At 36.7% G+C, this 25,293-nt stretch overlaps 1 long non-coding RNA gene across 1 annotated transcript in view; it reads right to left on the reverse strand.

Annotated features, from left to right (window-relative positions):
- The window catches only part of LOC129489629 (uncharacterized), a 74,008-nt gene that overhangs the window by 32,348 nt on the left and 16,367 nt on the right, over nucleotides 1-25,293 (reverse strand). The window lies entirely within an intron of this gene.

Raw genomic sequence — 25,293 nt, forward strand, 5'->3', positions numbered from 1 at the left:
ATATTTCAAGAACAAAGGCAAAATAAACATTTTCTTTCAAAAACTACACTTATTACCATCGAACTTATGCTAATAAAGCTTCTATTAGATATACTTTTAAAAAACAAATTTATTTCCCAAAAATATAAGATAGAACAAGGAAATAGAGATGTATTTTTCTGCAGTTAGTGTATATAAAATGTGAGCAATGATAATATCTAATTCATAGAGTGTAAAAAAGAACTAAGTAAAAAATCAGAGGCGTGCAAGTTGGGAATATATTTATATGGATTAAAGGTCCTAAATTATTACTTAGGAGGAGGCTTACGATATTAACTTAATCCATTACCTTACATAAAGAAAGGTAGTTGAAACCAAAGAAAGTTGAAATCATAAAAAATACAACATATATTTATTTGTAAAAATTATTTGGCACAGCTTTGTGAATTTAAACATTTACATCTTTACAATCCAGTTTTCAGTCCTCAGTTTATACATTGTTGCATGAAAATATTTGGACAAGACTGTTTATAGCAGCACTGTTCTTTACGACAGCAACAAAAACCTAAATGGCATTTGATTAACTGGTCGATTTTAAAAAATCTTGTGTATTCACATAATTGAATTTTAAATAAGAATGAAAATGAATGTATTACAGCTACATGCAACACATTACCACGAATAAATTATATATAAAAGCACACTGTGGAAAAGTGCATACACTCTCAATATTTTCAAAAACCTCCAACACAATAAAATTAAGCAATATATTGATTAAGGAAAAAATGGTAAGAGAGAATGATAAAGATAACATAAAATTTGGATTATTATTCACAAGGAATGAGATAGAAATTAAGTAGATAACTCCTGGTCAGTGTCAAATGGGGCCCCACTCTCAGAAGACTCCATACTTGATTCAATGCTCCACTGTTGCTATCTTGAAATTCCCAATATTTTAATCTTTGAATTGGTGTTTTGTAAGTAAAGTCCACTGAGACAATGGCGTGTGCATGTGAGCAACAGGGATATGTCAGTCATCAACATCCACACTGAGGACTCAGAACTGCAGGTCTAGCAGCCAGCCAGGGCACAAAGCAACTCACCTGGCAGCCCAGCATGCATATGACACCTCAGGGTCCTCTGGGGCACTGAGGGCCCCAAGCGTGTGGTCCCTAATTGGTGGTAGTGACAGCGGCAGCACTAGTAGAAGCAACAAGGCCATAGCAGTGGTTATGAGAGCAGTTGCAGCTGTGGGAGAGAAGGGCTTTTAATGAGATATCATTTTTCATGCTGGAACAGATTTCTTTGACAATAATTTGTTGTTCATTATAAATGTGGTTTCTTCTTATCTAAAGCACCCTTGACATAAATGGCTCCATCTTAGAAAAAGACTTCATCTTACATTTCTGAAGTAATCAAGCCAACAGAGTTCAGATGTTTGCCTTATCAATAGAGACAACACCCAACCAGAAAAGGGCTTACACCTTTTCTATCAGTCCTCACCAAAGGACTCAAGGGCCATAAAGTGAGCAGGACTTCACCAGTTAGACAAAGACGCCTTGACAGACCCCATCTTGCACACAGAATCTGCCTCTGAAGCCTCTGCTCAAATCAAGGACTCTTCCTGGCAAGACGTTAATGATTGTCTGGGTCAAGCCTGGACATACTTCTTGTCTCCTTCACTCTTCTTGGACTGGTTCATTAACCCTTTTTCGTATCTCCTTTTCTCTTGATGTTAAATGTTACTGTCTGGTATAAAATTTCAATCTATAACATTTATGTATTCTTTAAATATACTATTATGTATGATTTGTAATATTGACTGACTTGTGGAGTGGTTGATGCCTGTGTGCCCATGGCTCTGAGTACTGAGTAAATGAGTACTAAGGAGAATTCTTTCCTTGGGAATTCCATGTAGCTTGTGACTAATTGTTTTCTTATTCAACATTCACATTCTGTGAATCAGAAAACAAAAAAGTGATTTACTGAAATGCACACAAGAAAGGATTTAGGCTAGAAAAAATTAATTATTCCTGTATCTGCCAAGAAATTGTTATACTTTGAGTAGAAAAAGTTATCTGCTATATCTCTATCTATACCATACTTATACCTATATCTATACAATCTATCTACAATTGTCTAGAGTAAACGGCCTTGGCTTCTAATGATTTGCTGAAAACTCACAGACTTGAACTAGATTTGGGAGACAGGACTAGCTGGATTTTCCAGGCCAACTAAGAATCCCTAAGCCTAGCTGGGAAGGTGACCGTATCCACCTTTAAACACCGGGCTTGCAACGTAGCTCACACCCGATCAGTCAGGTAGTGAAGAGAGCTCACTAAAATGCTAATTAGGCAAAAACAGGAGGTAAAGAAATAGCCAACCATCTATTGCCTGAGAGCACAGCAGGAGGGACAATGATCGGAATATAAACCCGTGCAGTTGAGCCAGCAACAGCTACCCTATTTGGGTCCCCTCCCTTTGTATTGGAGCTCTGTTTTCACTCTATTAAATCTTGCAACTGCATGCTCTTCTGGTCCGTGTTTGTTACGGCTTCAGCTGAGCTTTCGTTCGCCTTCCACCACTGCCGTTTTCCACTGTCGCAGAACCGCTGCTGACTTCCATCCCTCCGGATCCGGCAGGATGTCCGCTGTGCTCCTGATCCAAGGAGGCGCTCATTGCTGCTCTTGATTGGGCTAGAGGCTTGCCACTGTTCCTGCACAGCTAAGTGTCCCGGTTCATCCTAATCAATCTGAACACTAGTCACTGGGTTCCACAGTTCTCTTCCGTGACCCACGGCTTCTAATAGAGCTATAAAACTCACTGCATGGCCCGAGATTCCATTCGTTGGAATCCATGAGGCCAAGAACCTCAGGTCAGAGAACACGAGGCTTGCCACCATCTTGGAAGTGGCCCGCCGCCATCTTGGAAGCAGCTGCCACCATCTTGGGAGCTCTGGGAGCAAGGACCCCCGGTAACAGATTGACTAACAGAAGAAAAACCATACAGATATATTTAACATGCATATATGGAAGCCTTCAGAATAAAGACCCAACCTCTCAATGAAGTACAGAAGCTTGTATACCATCTTGAAGTTATAGAAAAAATGGAGGCTTGGATCCTGGTAATTTAGCAGTGGAACATATTTGAGTCACATGGCACCAAAGTATGTTAGCAGCGGTGAATCCGTACAGGTCTGCAGCAACCTCAATTCTTTCCGCCTAAGAAAAAAAAATCATCTGAGGGGCATAAGACAGGAGAGACCAAGGCAAGTTTTACAGCAGAAGTGAAAGTTTATTAAAAAGCTTTAGACCAGGCATGGAAGGAAGTAAAGTACACTTGGGAGAGGGCCAAGCAAGCGAGAGAGATCAAATGCAGGGTTTGACCTTTGACTTAGTGTTTTATATGTTGGCATACTTCTGGGGTCTTGCGTCCCATCTCCCCTGATTCCTTCCCTTGGGGTGGGCTGTCTGCATGCACTATGGCCTGCCAGCACTTGAGAAGGGTTGCATGTGCTGTGTGTTTACCAAAATTGTGCACGTGTTCATTGGAGGCATCTTCCTTTACCAGTTGAGTGTTCCTACGAGGTCATAGACCAGTTATACTCTGACATTTTGCCTTTAGTGCACATATGTGAGCCCATTTGCCCAACTCCTGAGATCTTATTAAAGAGCTGCTGATCACCAGCTTCAAGTTTTTCTATCTATTGAGAGACTGCCTTTCCATGGCGCTGGCTGTAGCTAATTATTTTAGAAAGACAGTTAACAACTGCCTGACCATAACCTGATGGTTGGTTGACATTCCTGGTGGAGTGGGGAGGGGTCCTCTCTTGCCTTGCTCATGTCTGACTAGCTACCTACTATAACAGTAAAACAGATATTACGGGAGGGAAGAGAAGAGGTATTTTATTGAGAGGTATTCTATAGAATACCTAATATAATAGGTATTCTATTAATAATTATTAAGGAGAATGACTGGATCAGGAAACAGAAATTAACTTGTAAATAGTTCTCCTTGGAATGTAACTGAATTTTGAGACAGTCATTATCTTGAAAAAGCGTTTCTTAAGGTGTGGTCACATTCTTGATCATTCTTTCCTGTAATGGATAATGAGCTAACAGGGAGGGGAACAGAAACAACTGTTCTCCATGGTGGGTCAGTCCTATTTTTATATAGCTGGGGGAAAGTCTGTTCCAGTGCTTGTTAATCTCTAAGAATTTTTAATTTGAAATACTCATTATACCAGGGAGCCATATTTTGGGATGAAATATGCTAATTTCTTTCAAGGCGTTGTAGAAATAACAGCTGATTTTTTTTTCCAGCATCAATAGTGTGTTGTGTGTAATATAACTAATTAATTGCAGAACTGAATCATTACTGAACACAAATTTTGACTTTAAAATTGAGTGCTTTTTCTACACTGTACTCTTTCCACACTTTCTGCTGCCTGTAATGAGTTACACAATACATATACAAAACATTCATTGATTTTATATAATTACAGTTCATAAAAATGATACAGTTACATGCTAGACAGAATCATTTTCATCTTAAAAACATTATTATATTTCATACATCAGAAATTATAAGCCTTTCCTTTGTCACAAGAAACAGAAGCCCTCTGCAAAATTTTATGTGCCACAAAAGTCTGATATCTTTTATGCATATTTAATAGGTTAGTCAATCCAGTTGCAGAATAAGCCCACTAGTTTTATTTTTAACTGTTCCTGAATATGTATAGGATAGGACTAGAAGACCATCTGGTATTAAGTGACTCAAATATATAGAAAGAGGCCAGGCACAGTGGCTCATACCTGTAATCCTGGCATTTTGGGAGGCCGAGGCAGGCAGATTGTGAGGTCAAGAGATTGAGACCATCTTGGCCAACATGTTGAAACCCTGTCTCAACAAATTAGCTGGGTGTGGTGGCATGCACCTGTAGGCCCAGCTACTCGGGAGGCTGAGGCAGGAGGATCACTTGAACCTAGGAGGCGGAGGTTGCAGTGAGCAGAGATTGCACCACTGCACTCCAGCCTGGTGACAGAGCGAGTCTCCATCTCAAAAAAAAAATCTATGTCTATATCTATATCTACAGAAAGAAACACAAAATATATACCCATCTATTTTAAACACAAAATATATATCCATCTTAAACACAAAATATATACCCATCTATTTTAACATCAAATGACTAAATAATGGATTTAACAATTTGAGTCACATTTTAGGAAAAGAAAACAAACCGGGTTTAGTACACGAAACACCAATTTACTGGGCCATTTGATTATAAGAGAGACATTCAACTGTGCAAAATAGAGAAAAGCTGACACTACCTTAATTAAACTGATACTACCAGTGACATTGTGATAGTGTAGTTGTCAGGGTATAAATTCTTGTAACATCAAATAAAAGTGACAAACCTTCCCCAAGGAACTAGTGTAAGTTCTTCTGAAGAGGACTGGTTTACACAAATTACTCATAGGGCATTTCATTTAAATTACTTAGAATCAAAGTGAACCTGGGCTTAGCAAAAGCATTTGTCTTATCTGCTGCATAGATAGAAGAAAAGATGAAAAGAATCTTGGGAATTTTGATTTTGGGACATTGGCCAGAAATGTAATTTTGAAGTAAAATATTTTGAGATTTTTTTAATGGCTTTAACATTATTATTTGAGAATTGTTGGGTAACACATTGCTAACATAGACATCAGACAAAGACTTTTGGAGTGATGGATAGTTTTGTAATACAGAAGGCTGTTGTTGTCATTTGCATACCGCTGCAAGCTTTGCCTCTTTAGAAAGATGATATATGACCCATAAGTTAAGAATTTTAATTTTCAAATACAATTTAAACTTTCTTTTCTACTTCTCTGTGAAATGAAGTCTAGCCTTGCCAAAGCAGAACATGTGTCAATCATAACTAAGAATGCTCCTGAGCTACCAGAAAAGTGATTCCTATAAAACTAAGTATTACTGTAACACTTGTCCCTCACTACTGATGAGATGCGATGGCCCTGCTGGTAGTGTGAAGACAGCGATCACCAGTATGACAGAGTGAGAGTGTGAAACACTGTCAGGCAGCCAGGCTTTCATACTCCAGAAACTTATACTGAACGAAGCCCACAGCTTTGACAAAGCACATGAAATTCTGGTGGCTTCCCTCTGAGCCAGTGTGCTCATACCTCCAAAAGAGGTGAATGGGGTCAGGACAGTGCTGAGCATTTACCTAGAAAGACATACTTTGGCAACAGGTTTGTAGAGCTGAAGGATGTAAAATATTAAATATTTACAAGAAGTTAGTGACCCTGTGTGGCAATTTGAGAAGACTAACTAGGTTCCATCTGGTGTTAAAACATGACCGTCAGTAGCTTCTGGCTGTAATGAATACTCTTTGGTATAACCTCTTTCTAGTTGATGTCTCCCAAAGTAGTCCTGAGAATACCTATTAACGGACAAAAGCATGGCCTTAGTATCCACCAATCATTACTGAAGATTTTTTTATAGGATTATCCATTATAGTAAGCCCTCTCCCAGACATCAAGTCCTGTAATAAAGAGGAGAAAAAAGTAAACTGACACTTTAAAAAACATCTGGAACACAATTGGGTCTAGTCAGTACTGCTCCCCTGTGTATGGGGTCCCGCCATTGGAAAACCTCTGTCGGCTTTATCACATAGGTGCTACTGCTTTATTCCATCCATATGTTTAGTAAACATGAAAAACTGAAACAATATTTAATAGTTTCCAAACGTGCCTTGGGAATAAGCTTCCTCTTAAACCAAAATGGCTTAAAGACAATTTTAACCTACAACTTCCCTCAGGAAATGTATGATAGCAAGAGCTGGAAAGGATTGAAAAACTCCTTGAACTTAGCACTGGAAGAGGATGTAGATGAAATCCTATGAATACACAAGATTTTGAATTATTGATTTTATATATAGAAATATCAGAATTTCTAACCTCAATTGGAGAGTTTGTCAGATTATTTATATAATTTTCAAATAGTCATTTTGGTTCATCATTATTTCCAAGGTTTCTACGGAAATTTTGCTCAAAGGTATATAGAAATGTGCAAAACAAAAAGCTTTGTGGTCAATGAGCTCTTGCCTTCTTTCCTTCCTTCCTTCCATCTTCCTTCCTTCCTTCTTTCCTTCCTTCCGTCATTCCGTCTTTCTTTCTCTTTCTTTCTTTCCTTCTTTCTTTCCTTCTTTCTTTCTTTCTTTCTCTTTCTCTCTCTCTCTTCCTTCCTTCCTTTCTTTCTCTTTCTTTCTTTCTCTCTCTCTCCCTTCTTTCCTTCCTTCCTTCCTTCCTTCCTTCTTCTTTCTTTCTCTATTAATTCGTGGCATGACCATTTAAAGTGACATTTTAAAACGGAAGAAAGCAAACAAATCTATATCAAATTATATAACATAAAAATTAGCACCACATCTTATCACCATGATGCTTACTCTGAATTTAGAAATAATTGAAGTCATCTAACGCAGGCGTCTCTCATTTTCTTGCTCTATTCTTTATCATTTCTGTGTATCTTTGTTGTCATTTTCTTCTCTCCTGTTTCAGGAAGTGTCCCCTTCTTCAAGATTAGCTCTTATATATTGTTTCTTTCTTTAACCATTTATAATACAATATTCTACCAAATGTTTCTTTATATTACATGTTCAATTTTCCCCTTCCAGTGTGTGCTTCTTCCTCAGTTATTACTTATAATGGATACACCTTCTCCTGTAAAAACATGGCCTAATCTACAAACAGAAACACTTCTTCCCTGTCATTTATTCTCTCTGACTAGCAAATTTAAAACAATCTCTCTTCTCTCTTTTCCACACATAACTCCATCATAAAGACTTGTCAAATAATTAGGTTTTGCCATTAAAAGGAATGGCCAAAACCGCAATTATTTTTGCACCAACCTAAAATATATGCCAAAGTCGACAGTTTCTTATCACCTCCATTACTACCGTAATCCAAAGCCACACTTATCTTTCTCTGGACAGATCAAAATAGTTACTCACTGGTGTCTTTGCTTTACTGTCTCCTCCAAATATCTTTATTCTTCACTTAGCTGTTATTCTTTAAAGCAAGGTAATTTATTTCACCCCTTTGCACAGAAACCCTAATGTTTTTCTATCTTGTTTGAGCATAAAAGTTAAAATCCTCAGTATGACAAGATATTCTTCCTTGCTATCTGACTCCATCTCTTACCCCTTTCTCTCTGTAGATTATGCCAAAGTATTGCCTCACTACCCTTCCTCTGCATGCCAGGGTGCTATCACATGGGAAGTTTTACAAAATCCTTTCTTCTGCCTAGAAAAAAACTTGTTCCTCTGCCCTTTCCCTCAGATAGCCACATTTCTTGTTCCATCTTCTTCAGGTCTATGCTCAGATGTCACAACAGCATAGATCTTCTTTGACTAGCATCCCTCTCTATCCCTTTAAACACACTTATCTTTTCTTCATAACATACAGTATCTCTTGCTATAGCTACCACTTTATATTTTCCTATGAGACTGTGAACTGATGTGAGGCAGGTTTTCTTCATTCCTTCAATTACAACAGTGTCTGGCACACAGTAGGTGCTCAAAAACATTTGTTGAATAAATGAATGAAATCCTTGAAGTTTTCTCTAACATTACTTATGTTCTTATTGACAAATGGTGAATCACTTAGGAAAACGAAATTGCTAGGAAAACAGAATTATTGGGAGTGGGGTGAGTGAACAATTTTAAATTTCATTCACAATTTGAAGTAATTTTTAAAGTAAAGATAATGAGAAAAAACTTGTATTGGAAGGTTATCTTGAGAAATTAAACTAAACTTAGAAAATTAGTTGTTTTATGTTGTATTTTAATGTTTGGGATTACAATAGCAATTACACTCTAGATCTCAGCACCACATAAACAAATCAATTGTAATACTTAAAGGAGGAAATAATTTATCCTTCTATATATATATATATTGTGTGCAGTATCTCATACACTGTACCATGCATTTAACACTTTCAGAGTGACTTTTCTGACAGTTATTTTTAACTAACAAACAAAAAAAGCGTGAAGTTTCATTAATTTTCAAAAGAGCCTTTCAAGAATTTTACATGCAATTCATTCACTTTGGAAACTTGTATTGATTTTCTTCTCTTTGAGTAATAACAGATTCAACTGTCAGAGTCTCAGTAGTCAATGTGCTTGAATAAGGTTTGACAACTACTCCAAAATCATCAAGTGAAATACTGAATCTTTACATTTTTTTCATTTTGTCATATTTAGTATTGTAGTTACAACAGAAACATGAAACTGACAAAGATTTTGACGCTATTAGAAATGATATGTCCTAAACAAGTATTAAGTAGAAAGAAATATTTGAGAAGTCACTTCATTAAGTGTTTTTATTTATAATGATTTTTGTTTAAGGATTTCGATGACTTTTACTGTTCCGTGTAAACTTTCTGTTTACAGGGATTCAGATAATAAATACCTTAATGTAGAGTGATTGCATTATGAAAACAGATCAGGTGAACTGCTAATAAGCAGTGTGAGACTGGGTAATTTATAAAGAAAAAAAATTTGGCCGGGCGCGGTGGCTCACACTTGTAATCCCAGCACTTTGGGAGGCCGAGGCGGGCGGATCACGAGGTCAGGAGATCGAGACCACGGTGAAACCCCGTCTCTACTAAAAATACAAAAAATTAGCCGGGCGTGGTGGCGGGCGCCTGTAGTCCCAGCTACTTGGAGAGGCTGAGGCAGGAGAATGGCATGAACCCGGGAGGCGGAGCTTGCAGTGAGTCGAGATTGAGCCACTGCACTCCAGCCTGGGTGACAGAGCGAGACTCCGTCTCAAAAAAAAAAAAAAAATTTAACTGATTCACAGTTCACCAAGGCTGGGAAGGCCTCAGCAAACTTATAATCATGGTGGAAGGGGAAGCAAACATGTCTTACACGGGGGCAGGCAACAGAGCTTGTGCAGGGGAACTCCCATTTATAAAACCATCAGGTTTCATGAGACTTACTCACTACCATGAGAACAGTATGGGGGAAACTGGCCCCATGATTCAAATATCTAGACCTGACCTCACCGTTGACATGTGGCAATTATTACAATTCGAGGTGAGATTTGGGTGGGGACACAGCCAAACCATATCATTCCACTCTTAGTTTCTCCCAAATCTCAGGTCCTCTCTTTTCAAAACCAATCATGCCTTCCCAATAGCACCCCAAATTCTTAACTCATTTTAGCATTAACCCAAAAGTCTATGGTCCAAACTGCTTTCTCTAGCTGGCATTGAGTGTCTGCACCTTTTTCAGGTGCATGGTTCAAGCTGTCTGTGGATCTACCATTCTGGGAGCTGGAGGATCATGGTCCTCTTCTCACAGCTTCACTAGGCAGTGCCCCAGTGGAGACTCTGTGTGGGCATTCCAGCTCCCCATTTCCCTTCTGCACCGCTCTAGCAGGAGTTCTCCACGAGGGCTCCAACCCTGCAGCAAACTTCTGCAGGCATTTCCATACATCCTTTGAAATCTAGGCAGAGGTTCCCAAACCTCAATAATTGACTTCCGTGTACCCAAAGAGGTAACACCACGTGGAAGCTGCCAAGGCTTGGTGCCTGCACCTTCTAAAGCAATGACCTGAGCTGTACCTTGGTCCCTTTTAGCCACAGCTGGGACACAGGGCACCAAGTCAAGTCCCAGGACTACACAAAGCAGCAAGGCCCTGGGCCAGGCCCACGACACCGTATTTTCCTCTTAGGCCTCTAGGCCTGTAATAGGAGGGGCTGCTGTGAAGCCCTCTGACATGCCCTGGAGACATTTTCCCTGTTGTCTTGACAATTACCATTTGGCTCCTTGTTACTTATGCAAATTTCTGCAGCTGGCTTGAATTTCTCCTTAGAAAATGGGTTTTTCTTTTTTATCACATTATCAGGCTACAAATTTTCCAAACTTTTATGCTCTGCTTCCCTTCTAAACATAAGTTCCAATTCCAAGTCATATCTTTGTGAATACATAACACTGAATGTTTTTAACAACACCCAGGTCACCTCTTGAATGCTTTGCTGCTTGGACGTTTTTTTCCACCAGATACGCTAAATCATCTCTCTGAAGTTCAAAGTTTCACAAATCTCTAGGGCAGGGGCAAAAAGCTGCCAGTTCCTTTGCTAAAACATAGCAAGAGTCACCTTTGTTCCAGTTCCCCACAAGTTCCTCATCTCCATCTGAGACCACCTCAGCCTGGACTTTATTGTCCATATCACTATGAGCATTTTGGTCAAAGCCATTCAACAAGTTTTTAGGAAGATCCAAACATTTCCACATCTTCCTCTTTTCTTCTGTGCCCTCCAAATGTTCCAACCTCTGTCTGTTACCTAGTTCCAAAGTGGCTTCCACATTTTTGGCTATCTTTATAGTAGCATCCCACTGTACTGGAACCAATTTACTGTATTAGTCTGTTCTCACACTGCTAATAAATTTATAAAGGAAAGAGGTTTAATTGACTCAGTTCAGCATGGCTGGGGAGGCCTCTGTAAACTTACAATCATGGTGGAAGGAGAAGCAAATACATCTTATGTGGGGGCAGGCAACAGAGCTTGTGCAGGGAAACTCCCATTTATAAAACCGTCAGATCTCATAAGACTTATTCACCGCTATGAGAACAATATGAAGGAAACTGCCCCAATGATTCAATTGTCTCAACCTGTCCCCACTCTCGACACATGTGGATTATTACATTAAAGGTGAGATTTGGATGGGGACACAGCTAAACCATATCACCAATAGAATTTAGCATGCAATAAGTAAGTGGTGATGTGTTCATTCATTTGGATGAGCCAACTAGTAGATGCCCTTTAAAGTGAATGAGCTGATGATAGTCAAGAAAAAAGACAAAAACAAGAAGAGTCTCAGCAGTTTTACCTAATTGATGAGTGATGCAAACACATCAAGCTGTGAAAAATTCAAGTATTCCAGAAACAGGCACACATATAGAAGCAAAGGCAGAATGAACTGATAAAATTGAACATATAGGGACATAGGCCTAAAAAGAGAAAAAAGTGTTTATTTCTACTTTCTACTTCCGTACCCAACACAACACTTCTGATACCAGACGTGTAGAGGTTATTTTTCTACACATCAATAAATTCTGCAGTGTCCAGCCAGATGCCTTCTAATTCAATTTAATTCTGACACTAGCTACCAGGAGATAATGTCAGATCCCATGGGTTTAGGGCCTCAGTCCCACAGGACTGCCCCCACTTTAGATGCCAGTGGCAAGTAGTAGATTGTCACCCATACTTCTGACTGACAGTATAATCCAGATTCCCATGACTCCACCTTGGGTTAGATTTGCTAGAACAGCTCACAGAACTCAAAAAAACACTTTATCCATGTATTATAAAGAATATTAAAAATTGTAAAGATGAATATCCAGATGGAAGAGATACATAGGGCAAGATATATAGAAAAGGGTTGCAGCGCTTCCATGCCCTCTCTGTGGCTGCCACCTTCCAGAGACCTCCACGTATTCAGCTGTCTGAAAACTCTTTAAAGGCTGTCTTTTTTGGTTTTTAGAGAAGCTGTACTAAGTAGGCAGTATTGAGCAAATCACTGGCCATTGCTGATCAACTCAGCATTCAGCCCCTCTCCCTTCCCTGGAGGTTAGTGGGGTGGGCTGGGGGGTGAAGGACGGGGCTGAAAATTCTAACCCTCTAATCACACAGTTGGTTTCCCTGGCAAGTAGCCCACATCCTGAGGCTATCCAGGAGCCCTCAGCCATCAGTTACCTCATTAGTGCAAAAGAAACTCTATCATCTATGAAATTCCAAGTTGTTGGGAGATCTGTGTAAGAACTAGTGTCAAAGATAAAATATCAGATCAAAAGAATCTTATATCGCCCCTATCTGCAAATGTTTTAGGAGCTCTGTGCCAGGAAAGATGGGTCAGCAACCAAATATATATTTCATATTATATCAAAACAGGTTTTAGAGACTTGCTAATGCCATTGCTTTCTTGAAAAACACTAATTAAAAGGTGTAGCACTTTATTATCTCTATTTAGCCTCTTTTGGTAGGTGATTCCCATAGAACAGATTGTATCTAATGGATATTCCTCTGTAAGACAGAATTTCTCAAAGACCTGAAATGTTTATAGAACTCTAATTGATTTTACCTAAAAATGTCTATGATCCTTTAAATATAGGAAAGAGTGACTTGAACAAAGGCTAAATATTTTCTTTGCTTGCTTGCCTATTTAGTTGCTGTTGGTAGGAATTTTGGTGGGGGAGGATGGGGGAAGATATGAAGGAAGTTGCGTTTACTTCTGCAAACTTTGTGAAGGCAATTGTTAACTTCAATTTCTTAATGAGAAATTGAAATATAGTATTACTAAAATTTGCTTATTTTTATAATTTTATAGAAAAAAGTATACTTTAAGGAGAGTTGTATTAATGTTATTTCCTGTTGTTTTGATTATACAGTTACCAAGCAATAGAATAAACATTAATTAGCTTCTTGTATAAACATTTCTACAAAAAGTGGAACATGCAGACCAGTCATATGCAGGCTAGTCTAATCTCCCTAGAAAGTCTTCTTTTTTTTCTTTTTTTTCTGGGGTTTGGTCAATCATTAACAGATACCTAACTCTAAGTAAATATTAGCACGCTTTTATACCCAGAAAATAACCAAATAAAGATAGATTCTGCATAAATGTCCAGCAATCTTTTATTTTATGGGGGGTTGCTGAATATGTTTATTAGTAACACGTACATTCCAAATCAACTATACAAAAAGAAATTAAATAAGGTAAAAAGAAAATACAGCCATTTCTCTGTGGTGGGTATATGTATACAAAGATCACTGTGGTAACCACATTCCTTACAACAGTTAAAAAGTATTGGATATGAACCAAATATAATCTGATGGCCTTCACTTGCTGGTGAGATAATTAATTGGGAGATTTGTGAACTCATTCTGAATTTAACCATTGTTTATTTCTTTCTTTTCTTTCTTTTTTTTGAGATGGAGTTTCACTCTTGTTGCCCAGGCTGGAGTGCAATGGCACAATCATGACTCACCCCAAACTCTGCCTCTCGGGTTCAAGTGATTCTCCTGCCTCAGCCTCCCGAGTAGCTAGAATTACAGGCATGCACCACAACGCCTGACTAATTTTGTATTTTTAGTTGGGACAGGGTCTCTCCATGTTGGTCAGGCTGGTCTTGAATGTCCCACCTCAGGTTATCCGCCCGCCTCTGCCTCCCAAAGTGCTGGGATTACAGATGTGAGTCACCGCACCTGGACAACCATTATTTCTTTTATGTGTAATTGTAAATCCAGGATTGCCAAAAAAATTGTCCATCTTTCTTTAGAGAATGTCCTTGAATACTCAAAATTACATTAATATTAGGAATAAAGAATATAAAGATCATAGAATGATTCCCAACTCAAAATTGTTTCCAAGTAATGAGCAGTATTATTGAATTTAGCATATACTTTATCTCAAATCCAGTCATTCAGAAAAAGTAAAAATGTTCTTTACAATGAAAATAGCCACTTAGGGGATCTTCAGTTCCTTAAACATATATGACATATTCCTTAACGGGAGAGGGAGAGAGACAGAGGCAGGGAGGAGGAAGAGAAACAGACATAGAGAAAGAGAGAGAGAGTGAGAGAGTGAATTCTCTGATGTGAATTAATCAGCAATTTGCTAATTTGTTTAAGACATATATTAACAACTTCATAAAATGTACATATTCACTTACCTAAGCATGTAATCTGCTAGACTATTTAGTTTTCAGAATGTTTTCTCTGTAATTACTTATTTTACATCATTAGTTGTAAGAAACTGACAGGAAGCACTAAAATTGGTGCAAAAGCTGACAGAAGTTCAAGTGTATGAATCAGAAAGCTGCCAAGAATATGAATTTTTGTCACATACAACAGTGAAATCATGTATATGTGTTAAACTCTTTGGGAATTTAATGAAAATGGACTAACAGAGATATACACTAATAATACAGAGCCCGAGCTCTATAATTTCTCCATTTTTGCTACCAAGTGTCCCATTAAACTTAAATAATTCCACTGTTTATCTATATTGTCTGGGACAAAAACGATCTAGTGAGGAGATAGAGAGGGTGAAGAAATAATATTACAAAACTAGGGCTGAAATTAGAATGTGGCAGTAAGCAGTGAAAGGAACCCTGGATTTGGAGACTATATTATTCTGAGTTTGAGAATTGTGCCTTTGAGTAACATTCACCATCGCACTATAATCCCTAAAGCTTCTCTTTAATAAGGAGAGTTATAGAACCATGATATTGAAGATCTTTATGATTATTCAATTAAATCACTTATATTCATTCATTTCTTCTTTGAAAAATATGTAATAAGTAATTATTGTATTTCACTATAGGACATTAAAACCCCAAGAGGTTAAACCATATACTCCAAGTCAGGAGCTACTTAGTAAATTAGTGATAGGAGCTAAATCTCCTAATAAATATTTTACATTTTCTTGCAGCCACTTTCCTTAAATCCCTTTCTCTGTATACTGACCTCTGTGGCGCCACAGTAAATGAAGAAGAAGATGGTATACATACCAAAACTGGGGCAAGCAACCATCTTTGCACGGTTTATTCTGTGATTATTCCCTTGGTTGCCTTCCCAGGCAAAATTCCCTTTGATATTAAAATATAAAGGGAAAATCTTCAACTGATGGCCACAGGACCAACAAGAAGAGTTGGCATCTACAAACCAATGAAGGAAGTGCTAGACAGGTGGATAAGGGATTGGACATATTATGGAAAGCATCATTAGTTGAACATAATGGTACAGTACATCTTGAGGAGACTGCTTTATATTCTCTCTCTATAATTTATAGTTATAAATTATATATATATATATTTAGGGGGGCATTAGAGAAATGAAGTTGTGCTATTAAGTAACTAAAGAGGTACTTGTCAGAAATTTCTCTGCTGTGCTAATGCATGACTTGCATAAGATAGAAGGACTCTTCAACAACTGTCTTGTAGTATGTCATAAAGATCAAATTTTGTGATCTCCAGGAATGGCTGAAGAATATGGGCCCACTATGGATTGGATTGAAGAAGTTAGTTCTTAACCAGGTTACAATTTAGAATAACTCAGAGAATTTTTATTAGCCCTGTTGACCAGATAACAATTGAAACTAATTAGATCAAAGTATACTGTTTACTGTTTAGTAAACACAGGAATCAGTATTTTTTAAAGCTCTTCAAGTGATTACTTTTTAAAAAGCTCTTCAAGTGATTACTTTGAGCAAGGGTGAACAACTGATTAAAGAAAAAATTGGGAAGTTTTGCAATGACTGAATGGGGAAATCAATAGAAATTATCTCCAGAAAAACAGAAATGTAAATGATTAAAATTATAAAACAAACTATATTAAAGTCCCTGGAAATTAAGAACATACAGCAAATGAAGAAACTTTCCTTCAAGAAAACGATTAATCTTCAGTAAGAATGGTGAGTTTGTGGCCTTTGAGACACAACTCACTCCATTATCCTCACCCACAGCCCTGTGTTAATGAAGTTCTACCTCTGCCGTGAAGATAACAAAGGCTTCCTCTCCCACCAGCTTCCAGTCTGGGACTATGGTTTCATTCTGGGAGGAGCAAGCTGCTGACATGTCTTATTCCTGCATCTCTCAACTTAATACCACATTGCTGAAAGTCTACTCCACGTAGGCATAGCTAACAGGATTGGATGTCTCTTCTCATGCTAGTTCTCACTCATAGGTAAGAAGTCTACTCTGAGCACAGAACATGGAGAATACTGGGGCGTCAATTGCTCTGCCTAGCTCACTTGTAGCATGGAGGCTTGAAGCTGGGAGGAGCAGCTAAGAAGAATAGATTCTACACCATCCTCAGTGCTCATTCATGAAGCAGCGTGTCACTCCAAAAAAAGGAGGGTTCCTGCCCCCAGCTATATTGCAGAGGTGTAGGATTTCTGCCCAGCGAAAAGGCAGGACATTGGAGTAAAGAGCTCCACAGCTCTGCCAGAGACAACTGACTTTATTTGGAACAGAGAAAGGAGAACTTTATTTCTAAAACCACTGTTAGAAACAGTGGAGATCTTGGTTAAGCAGTTAAGAGATAGCAGTTAAGAGACAGCAGTTAAGAGAAGGCTGGTAGCTTCATAATTGGACAAAGTGGCAGAGTAGCCAGAAGTTTAATAGAAAGAAATAGGAAAAGAAGAAGCCATGAAGAGTATTAATAGGATTATAATAAACTATGGAGAATGTGAATGTTGTACACAGCTGCTAAGTTGCACCTACAAGGGATTAATCAGGGCAGTAGTGGCTGAATATAAAGGCACTCCCTATGCTGCATACAAACTCATCAAGTGGGAAAGTCTCACTGGCACAAGGGGCTTACACATAACCTGTCACCAAACACTACCAGAACAATAAGCTCTGCTGATTTAGGGTGACTCTTGGAAAGCCAGGAGTAAAAATGTTAACCTAGTCATCCCCAGCAGTCTGAAAGGCTCTGTGCATCCCCAAAGAAGCACCTTCTCAGAAATGATCACAAGGAATCTTCAAGCTACTAGTCCTTGACTAAAGATGGGCAAAAAATCATAAACTCACTGAACTGTGAACTCTAAGACACACACACACACACACTCTATGGGGACTATCTAACTGGATAAGCAGGCTATAAATTGAGACCAATAAGTAACATATTCTGACCCAGAGGGACACCTAAATAAAAGATCAAAACAAGAGAAAAAACTCAACAAAGACATGAGAGGTTTCAACATGTAAGCAAAATATTTTGCAGAATTAGAATTAGTTAGAAAAAAATAAATAGCTGTAAATGCTTATATTATGAAATGAGGAAAGATTTCAAACCAATAACCCAACAACACACTTTAAGAAAATGGTTGAAGAAGAGCAAATGAAATCCAAAATAGTAGAAGAAAGGAAATAATAAGAACAGGAACAAAAAGAAATGTAATAGAAAAATAGGGCCGGGCGCGGTGGCTCACGCTTGTAATCCCAGCACTTTGGGAGGCCGAGGCGGGCGGATCACGAGGTCAGGAGATCGAGACCACGGTGAAACCCCGTCTCTACTAAAAATACAAAAAATTAGCCGGGCGTGGTGGCGGGCGCCTGTAGTCCCAGCTACTCGGAGAGGCTGAGGCAGGAGAATGGCGTGAACCCGGGAGGCGGAGCTTGCAGTGAGCCGAGATTGCGCCACTGCACTCCAGCCTGGGCGACAGAGCGAGACTCCATCTCAAAAAAAAAAAAAAAAAAAAAAAAAAGAAATGTAATAGAAAAATAATAGAGCAAATTAACAAAAACTATATTTGTTCTTTGCTAAATGAACAAACCTATACCTGGCTTAACCAAGGAAAAAAAGAAAATAATAAATTACTAAAATCATAAATGAAAGAGGAACCATCACTGTACACTTTACAGAAATGAAAAGAATCATGGAGGAATACTGTGAACAACTGAACCAATGAATTAGACAACTTGAATGGACACATTTCTAGAAAACCACAAAGTCGTAAAACCTACTTAGGTTTCAAAAATGAAAAGTCTAAATAGACCCATAACAAATATAGAGATTGAATTCAAAGTTTTAAAATTTCTACCAAGAAAAGCCTAGACTCAAATAGTATCACTGGTAAATTCTATCGAACATTTAAATTAAATAAAATTAAATTACAATAATAACATTTATCCTCTGCAAATTCTTTCAAAAAATAGAAGGATAATAGTGCAACTTGAGCTTTATAACAAAATACCACAGACTGAGTTGGCTTAAACGATGGTTCTGGAGGCTGACAAGTTCAAGATCAATGTGTCAGCATAGCAGCTTTCATTCTAAGACCTTGACTCTTGGCTTATGGGGGGCTGTCATTTCGCTGTATGCTCATATAACCACTTCTTGATGTGATTGAGGAGGAGGTGAGATTGAACTCTCTGGTGTGTTTTATAATGACACTAATTCTAACAGATTAATGCCCCGGTCTTATAACCTCACTTAACCTTATTTACTTCCTTAGAGGCCCTATCTGCAAATATAGCCACACTCAGGTTAGGGTTTCAACATAGGAATTTCAGGGGCTGGAGGACAAAATCTTTCAGTCCATAACAAGGAGGGAATCCTTTTCAGCTTGTTCCATGAACCCAGTGATGGCCTGATCCAGGGCCTTCTCTGGAACGGGGATCTGATGACCTACAGTCAAACTGGTAGGTCAGATAATTTCTTTATGGCTACTTTCTACATAGAATATTTTTAGATTTGTTGGCTGGCTTTCAGAAAAAGGTGTTCTGGTATTAAATGATCCACCTCAGGGAAGAGGGATTCTACTTTCTGTGGCTAGCCTTGGTAGAGAATTGGACTGAGAGACAGGAGAGAAAAAGGCCAGATAAAAATTCATTTCTGAGGCTGCTGCTAAGGCCTTCATTTTAGGATATTGTCTTCTGGACCCTGACATTATCAATGAACCACTCAAAAACAAAATTAAGGGAGCAATTCTATTTACAATAGCATCAAAAAAGAAATTCCTTAGGAACAAATTTAATAAAGGAATTGCAAAATGTGTACACCGAAAACTACAAGCGTAATTGAAAGAACATACACTATCTAAATAAATGAATGTACGTTCATGTTCATGTATCTTAATAGTAAGATAGCAATGCTCCCAAAATTACATATTCAATGAAAACATATGTCTATATAAAACCTGTCAAAATTATTAGAACAACATTATTTATAATAGCCAAAGTATGAAAACAAACCACATGTTCATCAACTGGTGAATAAAGAAAATATGTTAGAGCCACATACTGGAATATTATTCAGCAATAAAAAGAAATGAAGTACTGATACACATCATGACTTAAATTACTCTTGAAAATACGATGCTAAGTGAAAAAACACATTTACAAAAGATTGCATATCACATAATTTTATTTCTTTCAATTGTCCAGAATAGGTAATTCTGTAGAGACAGGAAGTAGATAGTGGTTGCTTAAGGGTAGGTTATTTAGATTAGGATAAAATGGGAAGTGACAAATAATGGGTAAGAATTTCCTTTTGGATACATTTTAAAACATTCCAAAATTAGACTGTGTTGATGATTGCAAACCCTATGGATATACTAAAACACATATAATTGGACACTTTAAATAGATGAATTACGTGGTCTGTGAATCATATTTCAATAGTTGATTAATAAATAGAGAAAGAGAGAGAAAGAAAGGGAGAGAAAAGGAAATAAATAGTAAATATTGTTTGCAACCCTCCTGGATACAAATATCTGTATCCAAAAAATACAGATTTAAAAAATACCCATCCAAAATTCTACATGTGAAGATTCTCGTTTCATTGGGTCTAATGTGGGCCAGACATAGATAGATTAAAATATCCTTAGGTTTGTTTCAAATGTGGACTTAGTTGAAGAACCATTGAGACAGGGAGACTGTTGGAAAGACATAAAAGGGATATGCAAAAATATCTGACTTGAGCAGTGTGTGGTATCAAACTTAAGAGACAGGCTTTTTTTTTCCTTTATTTTGGTCTAGATAGAATATTTTATAAGGGTCATATTTTGCACTTCCTTATCAAAAACCTTAGACCATTTTGCATAGAGAAAGAGCAAAAATAAAGTATAAAGGTTTTCTCTTTTCTATATAATGAAATTTTACTATTTTCGCTCATATGTGAAGGAGCAAATAAGCATATTGATCATTTTAATGCTGTTGAAACAACCAAATTATTTCAAATTTGTGAATTTTTTTTCTTAATCACACTACAGAATTTCAGATATTTAACATTATTCACTATATAGGACCCATTGGTCCTACCCAAAAGTGGACAGTATACCATCTCAGCCCTTATGTTCATTTTTGTATTGGGGAGTGATTTACCACCATTATCATATTAACTCTGAGAAAATATCTCTCAGGACTTTGAGATTTAAAACTGCTTGCCAATCTTTTCAGTTTTGAAAAGCTGCCTCTGACTACAACCTCACTTGCTTCATTCCAAGCAAAGATTTTCCCATTTGAAATATTCACCATTAAGTACCAACTTATCATCAGCTTGTAACAAGGTTCACCCTCTTTTTTACTTTAATATACTAAAAATACATATACAAACTCTTTATGCAAAACACTTCATATGGTTGATATCCAACCACAATTTTGACTTCCATCATGCAAATATGAATGCCTAATTAAGATCAAAGGTCAAAATTTTCATAATGATGTAGCCAGAAGAAATCGTTCCAGGATGCCTTTGGGAATCTAGCAACTTTGTCATGCATTGATGCTTATTAGATGAAAATGAATCTCATTGTCCAAATTAGATCTTGAAAGCTATTCCTCCTCACTTACAGGCTGAATTGCATCAAATATTAGCTTACTTTAATAGTATGTGTCCAATATAAGTCAATAGTTATATTTTATCAATTAACTACAATCCACTTAAATGTAAACATTGCTACACCAAAAGAGTAGACAATGTTCTTAAATGCACATTGCTTATGATTTTAAAAATAATATTATTTCATAATGAGGAAATTATATATATATAAAACATTTAAAGCATACCTTTTAAATTTAGTATATTATTTGACACACATTCTTAAAGAATTGGTTTTGGATTTATATGTTAAAATTGAAAGATTCCTGCAAGTGTGATAGCATAATGATTTAATGAACAGAACAAATGACCATGCCTACATCCAAAGTAAAATGTTTTCCAGATCCACCATCCTTCATTAACTGTAATGAATTGAAACATTTAAAGTTGTGATGTAGGACTTCAAGTGATTTTATGAAGCTCCTTTTAGTCAATGTAGCAATAGGCATTTTATCATCTGTCCAATATAAAATGACTTTTTATTAATTAAAAAACCAGAAAAATAATTGTGTAATGCTTTATGTCTCTCAGTGTTACTATGCAAATAAACACAAATATCTTATTGAGTAAAATTAATGTTGAATCATGAAAACCAATTGTTGTGTTTTACTGATCTGGAATGCTACATCTATTTATTCTAAGACATTCCACTAAAAACTTCATAACAGAATCTTTGTATTAAATTCTAAATATTGAAGTGATCAACTAAAGAAGTAATCAATCGTATTATACGCCATTTGAATTCATTACTAAATTATTTGGAATAGCTAAATGAAAAGCAACCTGTGCAAAACTCTTAAAACACTTATTTCACGAATTATCTAACTTGTTTGTCTTTCTCACTCTGCTATGCCCTAAGTTCGTTAAGGGGAAGCAGTGCATCTTTTTTTTTTTTTTGAGACAAAGTCTTGCTCTGTCTCCCAGGCTGGAATGCAGTGGCATGATCTGGGCTCACTGCAAACTCCGACTCCTGGGTTCAAAGAATTCTGCTGCCTCAGCTTCTGAGTAGCTGGGATTACAGGCACCTGCCACCACGCCTGGCTAATTTTTGTATTTTTAGTAGAGACAGAGTTTTGCCATGCTGGCCAGGCTGACCAACTCCTGGCCTTGGGTGAACCACCCGCTTTGGCCTCCCAAAGTGCTAGGATTACAAGCATAAGCCACTGCACCCGGCCTAATTTTCATTCTTAAAAGTAAGCTAAAGTAAACACTCAAATATTTATTTAATGATGAATGATTGAGTAAATGAACGATTAAATGACACAAGACTAAAGCATACTACTGTACCTCTAATAATTTTGGCTAATTTAAATTTCAACATAAGCTCACTAAATACTAGATCTGTCTCATCATTGTTTAAAGCATCAAGGCAACTAAATTAATGCCATTATTTCTATAATTGATGCAGTATAGTAATTTGAATTTATTGTGTATTATATTCAAAGAATACTTTGTCAAGTGGTAATTATAACAATGATTTCCCCATAATACAGAAAAAGATATGTTAAACCTTTTTGTTTGAATGATATGGGATTAACGCATTTGTTTGGAGACACATTATATTAATAATAGCTTCTCTGATAGCTAAATATACTTCGTGGTAAGTGAAAATACCTTTATCCACTCCATTCCATAATTAAAATGTATTTACAGAACTATATTGTTATAAGTCCTAATAGAAAAGTAAAAATTATTTCACATATGTCCCACATGTCACTTCAGCCAAATGTGATGCTACTTTTTATTTGTGAGTATATGGGATTTAACTTCTCCTTCCAAACCAATAGACAATGTGTTATATTAACTTCTGTTCAAAAAATCATCATTATCTTAATATTATCACAGTGTGTCTAGAAATATATATCTAAAACTACATATATATATTTCTTTTAGGTTTGAAAAGAAATACACCAAGTGTTCACTTTAAGAGACACTCAACCTTAGTAAGAATCCACTTATAAAAATTGATTTAAAATATTTGAATTGTAAAATGTTCATACATTTTAAATTTCATGCATTCCCAATACCAGTGTGAAATCAATTTTCTGTCCCTGTGTTCTGCAACAGAAATAAATTTTATTGTTTTCTGAAAACAAAATCTTACTGATAAAAAACACACTCTGATGTGTATAGGCATGGCAGAGCATGACTGCAAAGATACTGCTTTGCATTTGCTGCAGTTTGCCAAGGCTGACTCTGTCATTGGCAGCAATCTTAATAAAGTGTTTACTAATAGCCCTGTAGAGAGGCGGTATTTCCATAGCAACAAATGAACAATACTGGAGAGATTAATCACTTCCACATTATCAGTATACAGTTTGCTGTAAAGCAACGTTTTGTCGTTTGATAATTGCAAGTTTAGAATGATTGTACATTATGAGTTGATTAGCATAAACGCTTAAGATAAAGAAAGTCTCCGTTGAAACAGGGAGAGCATTGCAAACCAGGCAAGACTATATGGCCATGTTTCTAAGACTTGTCTAGAGCTATTCAATTCTGGCATTAGTCATATTATTTGACACTGGTCATTTGATATGGCCCATTCCTGGAGAGTCCTTCACTGGCAACATACATACACACACAAACAGACACATGCCATGAAAAGAATGGCTTTAGAAATTTAGTCAGAGATCTTTCTTGGGATAATCTCTACAGAGTCATTAGCTGTTCTCTCAAAACTGTAGTCTTGACTGCAAGTAAAAGGTATATGAGGACTGTGTCCAGGCTTTGATTTCTTAAAAGCCTATATTCCATGTAAAAGCTCTTTGAGTATAATATAGACATGACTATCATAGAATTCCTGAGTTATTGTATCTTTGTTTCAGCATTACGCATTTTGAAAAGAAAAGAGATATTATTCTCAAAGGTTTTGTGTTCAGTTGCTTCTCAGAAGCACAAAATACATTTCATATGTGTACAGGCACAAAGATTGTATGTATGAACTCCTGACTAATAATGAAAAACCACCTTAAGAGTAGAATTAACTTTTGTTTTATTGGATTGAGAGACTTTACTAATTCTGTCATTTTATTTGTAAGAACAAAAAGTTTCATAATGATAAATATCTATAAAGTCGGAAGAAAAATAATTTTAAGTTTATTAAAATTGTATTTGTCTATTAAAATTGCATTAAATTCTATTAAAATTGGAGCTAGTCTAAAAGTTCCCTTGTATCTGAACGTTTTTTGAAAATAAGTGGGTAAAATAAATAATAAAATGTGTTAAAATGTTTACTATATTTGTCATTGAGTAGCATATTAAAAATAGGTCTACCATTTGCAACAGTCTCTACATTTTGAATATCAACATTTCTAACATTTATTATATTTTTAAGGGTTATTTATTTAAGGGTTTTTCAGGGTTATTTATTTTAAGAGAACATTCACTGCAGCTGTTCAGTAATCAGAATTTCATTGATTGGACTATACTTGAAGATTTTCATTTTTGATGAATATAATTAGTATATAGGGAGCACTGTCCAATTTGGGCAATAAATATTGCCCATATGGTTCCATTAGAACCACAGTTCAGAATGATTGTAAAGGAAATCACCACCACCAGTGCACCTGGGGAATATGTGGTTAGCATCTTTGGAATGAACCCAATGAATAAGACTTTATTTCCAGTAAGCAAACCAGCTGTTCTTTCCATGGTTTCTCTAATAGCTGCATCCCCGTGCAGTATGGATTAACTTGCAAATGTTGATCAATTTATTCATTAACCCATGGTTCTTCTCACAGATTAAATTGAAGAGGCTCAATTGAATGTTATAGCACAAAATATCAAACAACTCTAACATGAAGAATGACAAAACCAGAGTTGAATGACTATTTTAGATTAACATATACTATACATAGATTCTATGTTCATACATTCACTCCAAGATTTTACTTTATACAATAAGTAGATTACTAAAAT

This window comes from Symphalangus syndactylus, chromosome 1 (assembly GCF_028878055.3).
Source record: "Symphalangus syndactylus isolate Jambi chromosome 1, NHGRI_mSymSyn1-v2.1_pri, whole genome shotgun sequence".
Classification (NCBI taxonomy): Eukaryota; Metazoa; Chordata; class Mammalia; order Primates; family Hylobatidae; genus Symphalangus; species Symphalangus syndactylus.